We start from the raw sequence: 18,018 nt of genomic DNA, 5'->3' as shown, positions 1-18,018 counted from the left end.
GGGCAGCCCATTCCAATGACAAACAACTCTCTCAGTGAAGAACTTTCTCCTCACCTCAAGCCTAAACTTCCCCTGGCACAGCTTGAGACTGTGTCCCCTTGTTCTGGTGCTGGTTGCTAGAGAGAAGAGACCAACCCCTTCCTGGCTACAACCACCTTTCAGGTAGTTTAGAGAGCAATGAGGTCACCCCTGAGCCTCCTCTTCTCCAGGCTAAACAATCCCAGCTCCCTCAGCCTCTCCTCATAGGGCTTGTGCTCAAGGCCTCTCCCCAGCCTTGTTGCCCTTCTCTGGACACGTTCAAGTGTCTCAATGTCCTTCCTAAACTGAGGGGCCCAGAACTGGACACAGGACTCAAGGTGCGGCCTAACCAATGCAGAGTACAGAGGCACAATGACCTCCCTGCTCCTGCTGGCCACACTGTTCCTAATGCAGGCCAGGATGCTGTTGGTCTTCTTGGCCACCTGGGCACACTGCTGGCTCATGTTTAGGCAGCTGTCAATCAGAAAGTGTGTAGTCCTTACACACTGTGTACTTACACACTCGGACTACCTCTATCTACAGGACATCATCTTTTATCCCTGCCCCTTCCAAACCACTAGGCAGTGATCTCTTGTTCTATTTTCCTTGCTCTGCATGTGTTCCTGTATCTTGTTCAGCAAGACCTTTTAAAGTTTGGGCTGGAGGCAGTGTTGAGAAGAAAAGGAAAAAAAAGAAATAGAAAAGGGGAAGAAGGGAAAAAAAAAAAAGAGAGTCATGGGCAAATCATCTGTGTTACTCACCCCTCCAGTAAATAAACCCACAAATACTAACATTATTAGCCATAACCTCACAATCACTTTTGGAGCTGCTCCTCCCCTGTCAAGCAGAGGATGAGGTCAAAGCACGGCAACGTTGACAGTTCCAGCCTAGCTATACATAGCTGTAATAATACAGCAGCTATCTCTTCTTTCCTTCCCACACATGCCCTTAACTAAATATCTTATGCTGCTTTGTAAGTACCAGTTAGGCTTGGAATTGGAACTAATCTTGAGAACAAAGCCTTTTGCTGTTAAAACTACTTCTATATTTAAATGTAAGGAAAAACAATGCAGCAAACAAAGTAACCTGCCCTTGCCACAAATGGAACAGTCACCAATGCTGGACACGTGCATCTATACTGCCAAAAGTGAAATAGTTTGTATCAAATTCCAGTGAACCCACTGCTGCATTCACCACTGAAGTGAAATCTCCTACATGTAAAAAAGAAATGGTGCATATGCAGCAGGGAAAGGAATCTCTCAACACCAGTTTTATCTGTATGGGGTATTTCCTACTATGGGAGCTACTCATTATACAATGAATCCAACCAGTGGATAGCAGATCTCATAAACCTATTGCACTTCATGTTCTGTAAATACTAATACTGTGGAGAAATTTAAAGTCTCTTAAGAGTATTATCTTCATTTGATGATAAATATCCATTTCAGATCAATTTAAAAAAGGGGTGAACTTACTCAGAAGAGCTATAAAGGAATAACTCTGTGGCCTTCATCTTCTTAAAGTAAGACATTAGGGGGTCTCTCTGTATAACCTTATGAAAGAAACACACTAGTACAACTGGCTACAGCCCAGTTTGTGGAGAGTGGACAACATCCTACAGTGTCCTGACCCCATGCAAATGAAAGATCAAAATCTTAGCTTCTGGCACATTGGTTTCCATAGCAAGGAAGACTATGTGCAGATCTTCAGATTGTGACCGTTTGATGCTGTGCCTTTAAGGAAGGGGCACACTGGCTAAATCACACAGACGAAACAATTGGAGGACCAGGATCCTTAGGCATGGTGTGATGTGCACTCGATGTAACCTCTCACATTTTTGCATGGCCACTCCCCAAAGACATTCAATCTTTCCTCCTGACATCATTTTCTCAGCTGGATACTGAAGCCCTGTGCAAACCTGACTGGCATTGCATGCAGTATTAAGCACATTTCAGACAATGACGTATGGGGGTTCTGCTTTCTGGGTTTCTAGATCACAAGCTAAATTTGACTGCAGAACCTCCCTGGGTCTCTGTTATCCATTCTATCACGAGAGTCAGTTCCCCTCTAGCATTTCTCAAAAGCCTGTCTATATAGTTGGAAAAGAGTCACACACATAGAGCCACCACCCCCGCCCCTCCCCAGCTTTCCACCCTACACACAACTCATAATAAAGTCTTTTACAGACTCTGAAAGTCAGTTATCTCTTTGCCTCAATAAGCAAACTATCACATCAGTCTGCAGCACATTGCTCCTGCTGTTACCAAATATCCTGGTAGGTTCAATTGCTCAACTCATTTACTAGGCTGAGGCTTTCCCTGGACACAAGCCTTCTGTGCTTGTCAGTTCCTCATTTCTGATGAGTCCTGTTGAGATACATACAGCCTAAAAATATTGACAGGGAAGAGACAATCTCTTCCAGACCCAAGCTCTCTCCACAGAGCCTAGCCCTAAATCCCTCAGGAGCTTAAACACATTCCTTCCAACAGAATCACAAAGTACATGAGTTCTTCAGAAACAGAAAGGCTTTGCAAAAGATTTCTCAACACATTTTTTTTCTCTGCAAAAAAAGTAATTTACAGCTCTTGAGGTTAAAAAAAAACAATAAAAAATAGAAGGCACCGCCCCTAAACCCATGTACCTTTACTCAGAGTCACTCTGATGTTAGGTGTCTCAGAGATTACATATATTAAAAAAAAAAAGAAGTTATTACTGTTTTCCTGATAAACCACCCACTGGAGCAGCTAGAGGAAACTATCTTTTCAGCTCCTGTTGGAACTTTTCAGGTTCTCTGTCATATAACTGAAGTAGCTTCTTATCATGTGATGAAATGGCTGTTGGTGAGGGGTCTGGAGCACAAGACTTATGAGGAGAAGCTAAGGGAGCTAGATTTTTTTCAGCCTGGAGAAGAAGATGCTCAGGGAAGACCTTATTGCTCTCTACAACTGCCTGAAAGGAGATGGTAGCCAGGTGGGGGTCAGCCTGTTCTCCCAGGCACCCAGTGACAGAACAAGAGGACACAGTCTCAAGCTGCAGCAGGGGAGCTTTAGCCTGCCTGTTAGGAAGAAATTCGTCCCAGAAAAAGTGACTGGCCATTGGAATGGGCTGCCTGGGGAGGTGGGGAGTAGTTATCCCTGGAAGTGTTTTTAAAAAGACTGGCTGAGGAACTTGGTGCCACGGCTCAGTTGATTAGATGGTGTTGGGTGAGAGGTTGGACTTGATGATCTTGAAGGTCTTTTCCAACCTGGTTAATTCTGTAATTCTGTGAGATCTTCATCAAGTGGCCTGAGTGCCAGTATGCCTTTACTGGCATCCTTAAGGATGCCATTTCTTCTCTGTGGCAATTCTATTTAATGTTTAGAAAGCTGCTTTGTAAGTAATTTCCCTTGTTCTATGACCTTCTGTTTGTACTACAGTTCTTTGGCATTTAGTTCTGCTGTGGAAAGCCTTCAAGCAGTGGCAAGCAGAGTACTGTACCCATTTGTCTGTGGGGGTTAGCGTCTAATGCCATGGATTAAATGGAAATCCACTAGGGCTTTTTTAGTTTATTCTGCATCAAGTTTGTCTCCTTTCTTGTGTGGCCAAGGCAGACACTGATAAATACTGATTCCACTTACTCAGAATTTCCTCCATACTTCTTCCCTCTGATCTTCGTTAAACCAGTTTAGAATGGTGTAGGAAGTCTGACATGCTGTCTAGGATTTTTAGATCTATTTTAGCAAGTCTGGAGATTCCAGAATGGCTATTCACAGCCTAACAAATGTCTGACATAAGGATACTACTATATCTGGACATTTTGGAGATTGTTCAAACTGTCAAATGCCTTTTAAGTTGGATTTTTAAAACACATTACATCTATTTCTATGGATTTCCATGGAAGGAATCAATTTTGGGTGGTCTCCATTAATTAGATGTCTGTATTCGTCACTCATATTTTATTTCCATCAGGTATGCTCTTTAATGCCTCTTTCAAATGATTCCATGCAAGCCAAAGCAGAAAAGATTTAGAAGTCAAAAATCAATGGGGAGCTTTCCTTTCCAGAAATGGCCAGTGAGAACTTGGCAAAGTATTGTTGACTGTACATTTTCCAAACAGAATCTAGCTCAGGCCCTTGTAGCAGACTTGGCATAGAAGCACATGCAGGAGTTAAAAAGAGTCAGAACTGATTTTTAATTCTTTTTGTCATGATGATATGGCTTTGATATATGCATGGAAAAAGAGGCACTTTGCATAGCTATTAAGAGAACTTAATAACAAACATCATAAATCTCAATAGCTGTTGTTTTTTTCTGTTAAGGGGTAAGGTGACGGAACAGAAACACTTGTGGTTGGTTTTGGCCCCTGGGTAAAGAACTGCCAACAGGTTTGGACATGTACTCTGTGTGATCAGGCTTCTCTGACCTGTTCTGTTAAACACATGAATCACAGTCTGAGAAACACTGCTGGAATTCTCAGAAAACCATGAGGCTCCTGACAGTTTGAGCTGACAGTGTCCTCATTTGAGGTGCTACGTGATCATTTCATGACTTCACAGTATTTTATAACAGGTAAGAAGCAGTTATGCAAATACTTCAGGTTGTGGGGAGAGACCATCAATGACTTCAGAAACCTTTTTCTCCTAAAAAGGGTGAGTATGAGGAGAATTCTCCAGTTTCAGTAACATCAAAGAACAAATGCCTGAGATGCAATGGGGCCTGACAGTTTCAGGTCACATTGGATGAAACTTAGTGGGGGTGGATTTTTATGTAGGCCATTCTGATAAAAGGCATCAAGAGTTTTATAGCGCAGTAGTCCAGTTTTTAGGTATATCTTCCTGCACAGCATTTCTCTTTCCACTTGTGCTGTTCCTAAACAGAGCATCTTCTGGAGAAGGAATCACTAGCACCCTTTGCAGGGAGCCAGTATTTTCCAGTTAGAGATGATGCTGTGACTTTGTCACACAAAACACTGATGAAGAGTGGAGGATGAGTTATACATACTCGGATTCAACCTGGCCCTGTCGCTTCCAATTTCAAGACTATTCCAAGACTCCAATTTCAAGACTCTTTCAAGGGTTTAGTGATGCTCATTTAAAGGCAAATCTTCTAAAAACTACTGGTAGATCAGAAGACTGACTTGTAGCAGCTATTCAGTTTTAATGCTTCACACCACAAGTGTTTCATGCAACCAGAAAAATTACAGTACTGCATGTTAGTGGAGGACTGAAATAAGACTAAACTGGTTTGCTGTCCAAGCCAGCAAAACAAGGATTTGGAGATCAGTTTGCTTGACTGCTCATGTTTGCAAGGTGGAAAACAGTTTAAGAGTTACACACAATAGTAAACAAGAATCAGTCACTTTTCTGTCTTCCCACTCTTACTCCAGCCTTTAACATAAACGGTGTTTCTCTTCCATGAAGTTACACAGGAAGAAAACATAGAACCCAGACTCTGAGACTTTTGCTTTAAGCACAAGTTTGGTTTTATATAATGAATGGGGCTAAGAATATTACTAGCACTAATAATGTATTGATGAGAACTTCTTATTAAGAGCAGGCTGTTTTCCAGTTTATAAACTCCAGCAACATTTCTTTGCTTTGTATGAAAGTTGCCACTTGAGGGAAATTGTCTCAAGCAGAGTTGTTCAGATAGGGCTGCTCTAGAGATGAGCTGCATGTTAAAGAGACTGCTTTCCCATAGGGTCTCAGCACAAGGTGAGAGGATTACAGCAAACAAGCAGGTAACTGTTGGAAGAGACAGGATTACATCTTGAATCCTGACCAAGTGAGCTGTAATGTCTCCTCTGTGCCAGAGCTCCTGGGTGATGCTAGGCCACATCATTTAAACCAAACTTTTCACAGGTAGTCAGTGTTCCTCATTTTTTAGGTGCTCAACTTGGACACTGAAGTCTGATTGCAGAAGCACTAAAAACACATCTACAACTGAAGTCAATGGGAGTAAATGTTTTGAAAATAGCAAGCACTGTACCAGTGTGTCCAACTTTTCATGTCAGGAAGGTCCTGTAGTATTATCCAATGATAGAGTTTCTTCTAATGGCACAACCACTTCCTCCAAGTATTCCTATGGGATGAAGCAAGACACAGTGGGTTCCAGGGCCATTTGAATTGTCCAAGTGTGGCACAAACAGACTGCAAGTGATAGTGTGATCATATTAATCTATCTAGTGGTAAGAACTGTGGGGAAAGTGAAATTGTGTTTTAAATTCATCCTAATGTTCATATTTTCAATCTTCATTTATGGGGGGCTTTTGTTCTCCATATAGTAGGATAAGAATAGCATTCTTGTCACAAGAACATTATTCTGACCTGTCTAGACCATTGTTAGAACTCCTGCAGACTCAGCTCGACCTACCCAGAAGCATTCATAAAGTCACCATGACACCCCTCTTACCTTATGGCAGACCAATGCACAGCTTGCAAAGCTAAGTCTTACTTCAAGAAAATAGTTCAATGGTTTTGCAGATGCTACCCAGCCTTACTACCTACAAACACAGGAGCCCATCGTCAGAACACTTTCCAAGTCTGTAGAGGAGGCAGGAATTCTCCCTCAGCTGCCAGCCCTGCACCCAGGTAGGTCAACAAGAGTTTGCTGTTGATCTGAATACAAGCAACACTGAGTTCTCACTATGTTATCTAAGGGAGTGTCTTTGGGTGCAGCCAATTGTTGGCAGCACAATGCTTGAAGCTGGGAAGAGCTTTTATAAATACACCCAAGGGCTTAACCAGTAGTCTCATATTCTGATTTGGACGTCTAGGTAAACAGCAACATTTGAAAACTTTGCAATTCCATTTCCCTACCCTCAGGTGAGAAGAGTCACATGCACTTTCAAGTCAGGTCTCAGTAGTGCAGAGACCCTGAGCCTGTACAAGTAGCAGCACTGTGTGGAGATCCTTAGCCTTGAAAGCAAGGCAGACCACATAAGCATGAAAGCCCTCAAGACAATGCGCTGAGGAACTGCAACAGAATTGCATGGTCATACCAGTTCTGGCTTCAGTGCTTGGATGCTTAGTTATAGCTTAAAAGCCTCTGCACCATGGGCAGAACAAGAATATAAGATTGTTCTATTATCACCCAGGCTTCATCTTCCAAGCAGCAAAGCAAGAGGGGAACTGAGAAAGAAACTAGAGTAAGGAGAACACGGCTTCCTCCACTATTGTTGCTCACTGCTTTTCTTATGTACAGTAGAATACAGAGCAGGAGCTCTGTCACAGGGCTCTCCTTGTTACAGCATACACTTCTGCTTTTCATCAGCCTGTTATGTCTTATCAAAATCTCAGACAGCACCTCTATTCTTTCTGATGCTGCAGTTTTAAGTACAGTCTACTTTCATAAAAACAGTTGCCAACCCTCACAGATCTGGAGCAAAGGTTGAAAACCCAAGCTTTCCATGAAACCAAATCCTTTCAATTTGCCTTTCACAGTGCCCTCCAAACACATTTTTATAATCTTCTATTTTTAGAAGGCCTGATCCATTACACTGGTGATTTGTCTTGGCTCACCAGTCACTGTTGTTACAAAATGATAAATAAAGTTCCCTAAACCTACAGGATTTGCCTAAAGAGAAACACATCCATTTTGTCCCTGTCCATGGCAGGGAGGCTGGAGCAGATGATCTCAGAGGTCTCTTCCAACCTAAGCCATTCTATGATTCCATGATTTAAAAGGTACCTATTGAAAGCTGATACTTTGGGGGTTTCTTAAATATAAGCTTTAAGCATTCATCCAAACCAGGGAGAAAACTAGCCACATATCCAGAGACTCCAGGACTGGCAGTTTAAGAAGAATATTACAAGTTATAGTAAAGGCTTAAAACTTGAAAGTGAAATAGTTCAGGAAATCAGAACTTTTACCTCCAGTTAGGCAGAATACTTTAAACATGTCACTGCATGAGTTCAAAGAGCAAAAAAAGTACCACTTCATGCTTCCATAATCTATTTTCCATTATGTATTTAGATATTTGAAAGTTCTGTGGCAAATGAGATCTCTTCCGTATACATTTGGACTGTGACTATCTGTCTGGAACTTCTTTCCTCTACTGGGCTCTTAAAGAGCTGCTACAGAATAAAATAGCAGCAATATAAAATCAAGTTAGCAGAATTCTGCTGCCTCTACAATGTTAACATTGGTCCTATTCAGCACCCCTGACTCAAAATCAACTCATGAATTGAACTCAGCAAATATAATGAAAATGACTAGTCATGAAACAGTGACAAAGGCAACAAGAATCAAACAGTTCTGTTGTTTGTATTAGCTTACTGGATGAGGCTCTAAAACTGCAGTCATGAAGTGGGAAGAATTTGTGTCTCTTGGGAAAACACTTGGGCCCCTGCACTGGGGTCTGTGGGGTATAATCAGACACAAGTTGCAAGTGCAGAGCATTCAGATACGCAAAAGACTATGAAGATAAATCAGCCCACTTATGTAGGAAACACTGACCATAGAGCAAGAAACTGCTGTCACTGAACTCAAATGGCAAAAACCTATCCCTTTGCATTCAGTGGCTGGCCAAGGTGTTAGGTAGCTGAGCAACAGAAGAGTGAATGACTCAGAGTCTGTACTAGGTCCAGATTCCTAAGAACTGACTGGCAAATTATTAGATTTATTACCAGAGAGGACAGCTCTCAACTGTGACTCTACTTGTAGCGATTTGCTTTTGGCTTTAAGGTGCATGTCCTTCACACTGTTGCAGTGCTACATATGTGCTGCACATGTTGGTGTTAATGGTCCTACAAATAGTCTCTATCAACATAGCCATTTACATTCTGACAACACTACTGCAAACTATTGTACACTACTACACAGCTCAACCTCCAAACCTGGACTGCTAAGTAGGACCAGCCTAGGTATAGAGAGGTATGAATCTTTTGCATGAAGCAGCTTCAAGACCCAGAGTCAGCTAAAAACTTCACACCGTGCTCTCAGTAGCTCTCCATCGAAAGCAGCTTGCAGCAAGTTCATACAGAATACACAAGCCACCATTTTCAGGGTAACTGAGAGGTTTGCTGTGAAGTGCTCCTTGCTATCTGCCAGTGTGAAAGGAAGGAAGGAAGGAGGCCTGGCATTGCACAGCCAAATGGAAGAGAGGTTAGGCTAACCATTCCAAAAATTACATACACAAAATTGGCTTCTCTGCTACTTTCTTTCCACATCTTAAGTGATACCTTATAGTGCATCACAGCTGTAAATGTAGAACAGTCATACATAAAACCAAAGCAGATGATGTCAGAGCTACAGCAGTTATCATAATGCCTAGTGTGAGTGGTCATGCCTATGTTTATTTTCTAAACTGGCAGGCCTACTTCATGGAAGAGATGAAAGTAGACTTATATCTATCAGCTATTAGTGCAAGAAAACTATAGGCCTCTGGAACAGAAAAATATGGAAAAGACAATCTAAAAACTCCCTCCCATCCATTCACATCTTCTCCCCACTTGAAACACAGGACTGAGCTAATCTGTATGTGTATCTCGTGCACAGAAGTCAGCTATCACATTGAAATACAGGTTTCGCTCACACCATGTTCAGATGAGTGCTCAGCCTTAGTCATGTCCTATTCCAGGCTTCACTTCTGCATTTTCTTTTAATAATTATTTCATTTTCCTTTTCTTGTTTACTTCTGGATTTCTCCAAAGCTTCCCCTTTCTCTCTTAGCTATACATATCAGCCATGTCCACAGCCTCATGGCTCACTTACTTAAGGCTACTAAACCTATTTATTTCCACCCCCAACAGGCATTCACTACTGAAATCTTCTGCTTCAGCTCTGGCACTTTTACCCAATCCAGTAGAAACTTAGACTTTTAGCACAGTTACAGGTCTGGACCACTTTAGGGGCAGATTTGGTATTCTGTAGGAAGCAAGTGAAAGGTACATTTGGGATACAACCTGTGTAACTACAGGAGACACTGCACTGCTCTGGGTTTTGTTGGATGTGGTTATATTCCTTTCACTGCTGATGAAACATAACAAATTGAAGCCAGGTTATGACAATGTGTCAGAAAATGGCAATGATAACAGAACCTTTTTCTCATGGGTGCTGCAACATGGAGATTCAGCATCATCACTTGTCTACCTGGACTTTAGCATTTACCACATCCTGTGATCCTGTGAACAGAGTCCAGTCCAGCTGGTAGCCAGTCACAAGTGGTGTTCCCCAGGACTAAGTGTTGGGAGTAATTCTCTTCAATATCTTTTATCAATGATCCAGACAAGGGGATCAAGGACACTCTCTGTAAGTTTGTGGATGATGTCATGTTGGGCAGGATTGTTGATCTGCTTTAGGGTAGGAAGGCTTTGCAGAGGTATCTAGATAGGCTGGATCAATAGAAGGAGGCCAATTGTATAAGGTTCAACAAGGCCAAGTGCTGGGTCTTGCACCTGGGTCACAACAACTCCATGAATGCTACAGGATTTGGTAAGTGTGGCTGAAAAGCTTCCCAGCAGAAGACGACCTGGGGGTGCTGGTTGACAGTCAGCTAAACATGAACCAGCAGTATGCCCAGGTGGCCAAGAAGGCTAACAGCATCCTGGCGTGTATCAGAAATAGTCACCAGCAGGACTAGGAAAAGGATTGTCCCCCTGTTCTCAGCACTGGTGAGGCCACACATTGAATACTGTGCTCAGTTTTGGGCCCCTCACTACAAGAAGGACATTAAGATGCTGGAGAGCGTCCAGAGAAAGGCAGCGGAGCTGGTGGAGGGTCTAGAGAACAAGTCCTATGAGGAGCAGCTGACCTAACTTGGATCATTCAGCCTAGAGAAAAGGAGGGTGAGGGGAGACCTTGTTCCTTACAACTACCTAGGAGTTTGTAGCAAGGAGAGGATGGTGGTGTCAGTCTCTTGTTCCAAGTAACAAGGGACAGGACAAAAGAAAACAGCCTCAAGTTGCACCAGAGAAGGTGTGGGTTGGGTATTGGGAATATTTCCTCAGAGAAAGGGTTGTCAAGCACTGGAAAAGGCTGTCCAGGGAAGTGGTTAATTTATCATCCCTGGAGGAATTTACAAGATGTGTAGATGTGGCGCTGAAGGACATGGTTTAGTGGTGAGTGGGTAGGGCTAGGTCAACAGCTGGGGACATGATTTACTGGTGACTTGGTAGTGCTAGGTTAACAGCTGGACTTGATAATCTTAAAGGTCTCTTCAAACCAAAACAATACTACAGTTATTGAAATCTAGACCCTGCTCTAGCTGCAGTTCAAACTGGCTGCCTTTGCACATGTACATTGGCAGTTCAGAGATTTTTTTAAACACAGTTTCTATTGTATGCTTCCTTAGTGCTCACTATATATATATAGTCTCTGAATAATGGTACAATCTTAAAAATAATATTATCTTATGTTCCTGATGAATCCAAGTTACAGGAGATAATGGCAATGCCGACAGCAAATGTTGGCTAAACACTGACAACCTCTGTGAGAACTGGAGTGTGTGCAAGACAACCACTGGCTACTGTCCAAGGCAGATCAGTTTGTAAGTTAGAACTTCTGGATTGTAAGGAAATAATGGATTAACTAGAAAGATACCTGGATAGTATGGCCTGGCAGGCCAATGAAGACTGGCAGCTGAAAGCTGTAAAAGGAAGTATCTATTCTCAGTAGCTATTTTAGACTTTCCCTTATCTCTTCCTGTTTTAGTATCAAAGCTACTACGTCAAGGGGACTGAAAAGAGCCTTTCCTGATTCCAATAAATGCCTATGAAACAGGAAAAATACATCAAGTAGGAAACGCCAAGGATTTGTTTTTCCAAGTTGGGCATACCAATTAAAGTGAAGAACATTTCTTTTAAAAATCTCTTCCAGTCTGACATGTTTAGCTGTTTTCAGACATCCCTGGAGGAACAAGCTTAATTCTCAGAAACAGCATTGTGCTCCCGAGGAGAAACTCCATCAGTTAGAGGAGCAAAACATACCGAGGCCAAAGATTTCTGACCTTGGAAAGGGATCTGTGCTCCTAGAGCAAGCCTAGCAGAGAACAAACACAGCTCCTAGACTACATTTGCATATCAGGGAATTTAAAGGTGCACAACCTTACTAAGGAGAAACAGCCTGGGAAAGCTTACACCTAGGAAGCTTTTCCTCCACAGCATCTTTCCAGCTACCAGAGACTGTAGCACAGCTAGAAACATTTCACAATGTCTTCATCAACACCACAATAGCAGCGTTTGTTCCTTTGGGTTCAGCTTCAATCACCTGCTCTTTATTTGTGAGCTGATGTTGTCCAGGTACTGAAATATCTTGATAGTAATAGTGCAAACCTGTGTTATCCAGGAAAAAGGCACCACTTTGTCACTGCAAACCACTCACACCTGAGTCAACATTATCTGCCTGATTTCCCTAGTGATTTAAAACAGGATTAGAGAAATAATTGCTCCATTGGCTCTTCAGAAGCCAGTTCTTTAATTTCTCTGGAGTATTTTTATGAAGATAGTTTTACCAAACCATGGGTTTACAGCCTGGAACTACTGTGGGTTTCAGCAGAAATAACATTTCTGCCAGGGTGTTATGAGAAAGACAAATTTATGCTTTATCTGTAACTGCAAAAACAATTTTATTTTAAAACCTAGGTGTTTGTGGAAGCTGATTAAGATTTCACAAGGAAAGCTAAGCCTGAGTCCTTGATAATGTGTCCTTTTGGAATAAATATACCGGGTAAGTCTCCTTGAATTTTGGAACTTTTCCACTTTGTCTAATTTCCTGGTACTTGTTCATACAGGTTTTGCCCTGTGAGCATGCCTTTGACTAGCTGTGACATGGCATCTTTCCTTTCAAATTAATCTTATTTTGAAACATCTCACATTTTAAATCCATCTAAACTTCCTTCTTAAAGGACTTTGGGGCCTGATTTTCTTCTCACTTCACTTACTTCAGTGCACTTGCTTTACAAAAGAGATTAATACTGGGTCTCGAGTGTTCAGAATGCATCTCCATTTTCATGTGGAAATGCTGAGTCATCCTCAGTTCCCAATTTGGACTGGGAAGAGGGGAATGCATTTTTAACACTGCACCACTGAGCACGAGTGGCACTCCAAATAAAGGAAATGCCTGTCTCCTCATACATATGCATGTGTAACCTGTATGAGATTTCAGTTCTCTTACTGAGACAAAGAAAATCCTCTGCATTTCCAAGCTCTCTTTCCCAGCCTCAGCAGTAATTTTAAATTACTGTGTTCCAAGCCCGAGATGGGGCACAAAGCCTATCTGAATCAACTCTCTTTCCAGGAGTGAATCAGCTACCATCTGGATACACTGGAAGTGTTCAGCAGCAGTCTCTATGACATGACAGGACTAAAAATAAGGCTGCAATAGGTCACTGTTAAAAATACTACTTTCCTCTTGTTCCAGTCAACAGGTGGCTTATGATTTGATCCTAATTCTTTTGAATCAATTTTTGCTGTTCTTTGCTCCAATATAAGAAGCATTCTTGATATCATTTCATTCATAGACTTTCATTTTTAATCCTCCTTCTAAATTATGATTTTTTCTTAGTCTCATTCCACTCAGATAATTAGTACAGTTCCACCTCGTGTGGCTTTAGCGTAACAAACTCTGCCACAGGTACACTGCTCACTTCCCTGGACTAATGCACATCAGGTGAGCCATGCTGGCTGCTCATTTGAGACCTCTTCTCTCTTATCAAACCAGGAGTTTAATAGCAGTTTGAACTTAAATGTTTCACATATTTGTGTAAATTAAATGTGGCACTAGCTGACTTCTTCAGCCCTTTCTATGTCTGAAACTACAGACTTGGCCTTCAGTATTAAGATCAGTGTATGGCTGGCGCTATTTAACGTAAGTTAACGAACCTGTAAGTCTGCTCTGACAGAAGCTGTGTTAAGTCCGCTTGAAATTGGTGCTGTGCTACTTTCTGCTCCCTACTCAGCGCTGTTTTGAGGCCGCAGCTGGTAGTCAGTCGATAAACCTTCTATGAAGCGCCTGTGAAAGGCAGTCAGATGCTGCCTAAGGAGGTGCACTGCCTCCCTTCCCTCCAAAACTTTCTAGGGGGGAACCAACAAGCAGCGCTTGGCTGCCACCACAGGTCGCGCCTGACCCCACAGAAGCGCCGAGAACGTCGCAGTGGGCCAAGCAAAGCGGCCAAGGACGGGACTGTTCTTGTGGCGGTTGTAGTTCCCCCGAGACAAAACGGCTTCCTCCAGGCGGGAGGGCCTGTCCCTGGGAGAGCGATTTCGTCGCCAGCAGGGTGGGTGGCAGGCAGACATTTGCTGGGCTTCGCGCTGCCCCCCGCGCTCCGCCGTAGGCTCTCCTCTCCCACCTGGGGTGGGCTTGTCCTCAGCCGTGCTGCTCGGAGCTGTACCGGGCCGCCTCTTCCCGCTCGCTCTGTGCCCCGTGCAGCCTCTCGAGCTGCCGGAGCGTCAGCGGGAATTTCCAGCCAGGAAGTGCGGCGGGCCGAGGGCAGGGGCGGGCGGGGGCGGAGGCTACGCAGGCGGCGGCCGTGCAGGCCGGTGCCTCTCGGCTGCCCTCGCCAGCGGGCCCGCGGTGGGGCGGGAGGAGGGAGGAAGGGGGAAAGTCCGCGCGGAGCCAGGGCGCGGGCGGCGCCGGCGGCGTCACGCCGGTTACATGGCGCGGCGCTGAGGGACGCGCGGCCGGGACCTGCCAGCGGCAGACGACGACGACAACGACGACAACAACGAGGAGGCGCTGTGAACTGTGCCCTGCCCCAGGTGAGCCCCAGGCAGCCCCTGACCCGCCGCTCGCTGTCTTCTTTCTTCCCTGCCCTCGGCGCCCGTTTGCCGCTGGCTGTGTTTCCTACGTCCCGCACCGCTGCGGCTCCGTGTGGGGCGAGACCGGAGCTTGAGCGGGAAGCTTGGGCTGAGCTGAGCTGGGCCGGGCCGAGGGGAAAGCGCAGTAGTGAGCGCGGACAGGTTTGCTGACGGCAAGCGTGTCCCCCGGACCAGCCCCACGCGTGTGACCTCGGCCCGGGCGTCACCTTCCCGCCGAAACGCCAGAGTCAGTTGCTGCGGGGTTTGCCTGCGGTCGCCGGATCGGCTGCAGCGAGCAAGGGAAGAAGGCGAGCGACCGGTGCCGTGTGGGGGGGCCGTGGGCCTTGGCGGTGCCTGCCTTGCCGGCGGGGGTGACCCGGGGAGGCGGGAACTCCCTCCTCCCCGCTGCGGAGTTTCTGAAAAGGGCGATTGCCGGCTCGATTCTCTTGCTGGTGCGGGGCTGAAAAAGTGCGGTGTGTTAGTGCACGAACCGCCTCGCGCTTCTGCGATTTATCTGGGGTTTAAGCAGGCTTCTTTGCCGTTGTATTCCAAGAGTCTGCCTGGCTAGGGAGGGGTGTCAGTGCCGGACCATCAAGCCAAGTGGAAAAAACCCAAACCAAAACAACAAACCAACTTGGTAGCCCAGCTTCTGCCGACTGCGTAGTAGGTGCTTGTAGGCAAAGGAGGTGCTGCTTTGTACACTTTTGGTTTCAGAGGTGACATGTGTGTTTACGCTGTGCAGTCGCCGGCTGGCCTGGAAAAGACTGGCGGTTACCCTGCAAATAAAGGTTTGCTGGTGGCAGCTTGCGGTGCCCTTGTCTTCAGTGGGGCTTGTTGGGTGTCACAAATGGCATAAATGAAGCCTTCTTTCACAGATAGTAAATAGCAGGTTTTCTAAAAGCAGTTTAGTAGTAAGTGATGGAACCGAAAAGGTCTCACCTTGACAAGAAGTATTACTATAATGACTGATTGTTTGGGTACATTTGATCTTAAAAACAGGAATATTCAGCTTTTCACCATCACTTTTATTAATTTTTTCACCTTTTGACATGTCTCTGGTAGCTTTGATAAAGAAGCAATGTGGACTTCTTTATGTAAAGATAAAACGGGGTTTTGTTTCTGAACTGTAATGTAGGTGGCCGTTATCATAATGCAATGTACTGCTCTGTAATTTCATTCAAATGAGTAAATATGAGTGCCTGTAAGCATTTGCAGGCTAAGGCTTTGTAGGCAAGGGATCATCTATTGCATTTCAACTTCCTGTTTTGAAATGCTCGAAAAATCTTCGTTAAAGAATAACATTTTAAAGGAAATAGAGATTCATATATTTTAAAAATTATTTTGAAGTGCTGGTCACATTTGACATGCTTTGCACTTCAGAAGTCCTCTCTTCATTTATAGTACTAAACTTCTTTGTGAGCACGAAGTGTGTGAATTCTCTGCCATACCACCTTGTGCCTCTGCCGTATCACAGCCTTGTGCTGTGAAGGGCTACACTGTCACTGTGAAGCTGACAAAACCAGGGTTAAAGATCTATCACTCTAGGTTTATTGACATCCAGAGTCTCTGTACTATGTGCTGTGAAGTGTCAACTTTTGAAATAGTATTTTAGTCAAAGCATTTTTCATATTGTAAAAGAGAATATAGGAAATTCCTGTTCTAGGAAAGCATTAGCCAGGACGTCATTCTAAGACGTCATCCTGTCTAGTGTTTTGTAATCTGCAGAAATTACTACAGTTTAATTGAGAAAATGAAAGAGGAAAAAAGCAGTCTGTAATCTCCAGAGGCACATCCTCTGTTTTGTAAACTTCCCTGGCTCAAGAGTTTAACTGACAGTTATGCTGAAATATTATTGTCAGGATCTGCTGCAGAATGTGGAGATTTCAAAGAACCTTAGTGCTGCAATAGCACAAGATCTATTAAATAATCTGAAATATTAAACAGAAGGGGGGAGAAGCCTTTTTTTTCCTGCCCATTGTCTCTTTTTTTAAGGACAGAAATGTCAATCAGTGGTAGACTCTGCTAAAAATCAGGTTATTTTCTCATAGAAGTAATAAATACACTTTGAGTAGAGTTAAGGTTGTAAGGCAGAATGGGTTTGGATCACTTTGTGTCATGTGTGCTTCTTAATAATAATGTTGTAGCAGGTAAATTTCATACCTGTATTCACTTAGTTCACTCAGCACCTTGGTAATGTTTTTGTAGTGTGTATTTTGAAATCAGGAAAGTTTGTTGGAGTAAAAGAGTGTGCTGGGAGAAACACTAAGGAAATCTTGGGAGAGAGTGAGGTGGAAAGCAGAACAATGATTGATTGAAAACCAGCAGTTTTTCCTCTGTTGCTATGTGTTTGACTCTTTAAATTAGTTTTAATAATACTGAAATGTACTTTTTTTGCATTGGGGTGGCACAATGTGAATTCAGTAATGGATACTTGCAAACAAATATCACTCTGGTAAATTTGCTGGATTGATTATTTTTTGTATGTATATATATATTAGTTTTCATGAAAACAATTCTCCTTCCTTTCATCCTCACCTTTTCCCAAAATCTTTCCATGACACTGTCTCATAAATGAACTCCTGAAATAAATGCTGTTAAGAGTTCATGTTACTGTGCTTATCATTGGTGAGTCTGGAAGGACAGGAACCAAGTTAGAAGGCATATGAGTCTTCACTATCAAGGATGTCCAACATTGACTAGAAAGTACAAGTCTCTCTCAGCAGTTAAATGCTTGCAAAGCTATTGTTTTGTAGTTGGAACGATATGATGGAAGACAATATATGTTTGGGTTTTTTTTACCAACTTAGAGGTGACTTTGTGGTGTGGCTAGTGATGAGAAAATTCTGCAGCCTGTGGAGAGTCTGGTCAATTACTCTGTGTTTTTATAGATTGCTTCAAAATGTACTTGTTAAAATTTCAGCTTTTGGTGCTGTAAATATATACCAACTCTAAATTCAGAAGTGTTAGTCTTCAGGAAAATTGCTACTCATTTCCCTAAGCAAGTAATGCAAACTCTTAAGTTTAAAGTGTTTTGGTTTTTTTCCAACATGTTGGTAGCTTTTCTTTGGTTTTTGGACACAAAATAACACAACTTCTATAAAACAGAGGAGAGGATGTTTCAGGCAAGTAATTAAAAAGACATTCCTGGTCTTGGTCACTTTTAGTTCTGACACAGGTATTTTAGAAGTGGAAGTTGTTATTTGATGTCCTTTAATATTTTATGAAGGTCTACACTGATAAGATCATCATTATGGCCATCATTAACTGTGCCCTTAAGTCAGTCAGG

General features: G+C 43.3%; 1 protein-coding gene across 1 annotated transcript in view; it reads left to right on the top strand.

The window, feature by feature from the left end:
* The first annotated feature begins 14,581 nt into the window (after positions 1-14,581).
* NFKB1 (nuclear factor kappa B subunit 1) overlaps positions 14,582-18,018 on the top strand; it is a 63,146-nt gene continuing 59,709 nt past the window's right edge. The window contains exon 1 of the mRNA XM_054162970.1: positions 14,582-14,693. The gene's annotated coding sequence lies outside the window, so the exon portion shown is untranslated. The remainder of the gene's footprint in view (positions 14,694-18,018) is intronic.

The sequence above is a fragment of the Dryobates pubescens genome, chromosome 1 (genome assembly GCF_014839835.1).
Source record: "Dryobates pubescens isolate bDryPub1 chromosome 1, bDryPub1.pri, whole genome shotgun sequence".
Lineage (NCBI taxonomy): Eukaryota > Metazoa > Chordata > Aves > Piciformes > Picidae > Dryobates > Dryobates pubescens.
The sequence above is the reverse complement of the archived record's forward strand: the minus strand, read 5'-3'. Positions and strand labels throughout refer to the sequence as shown.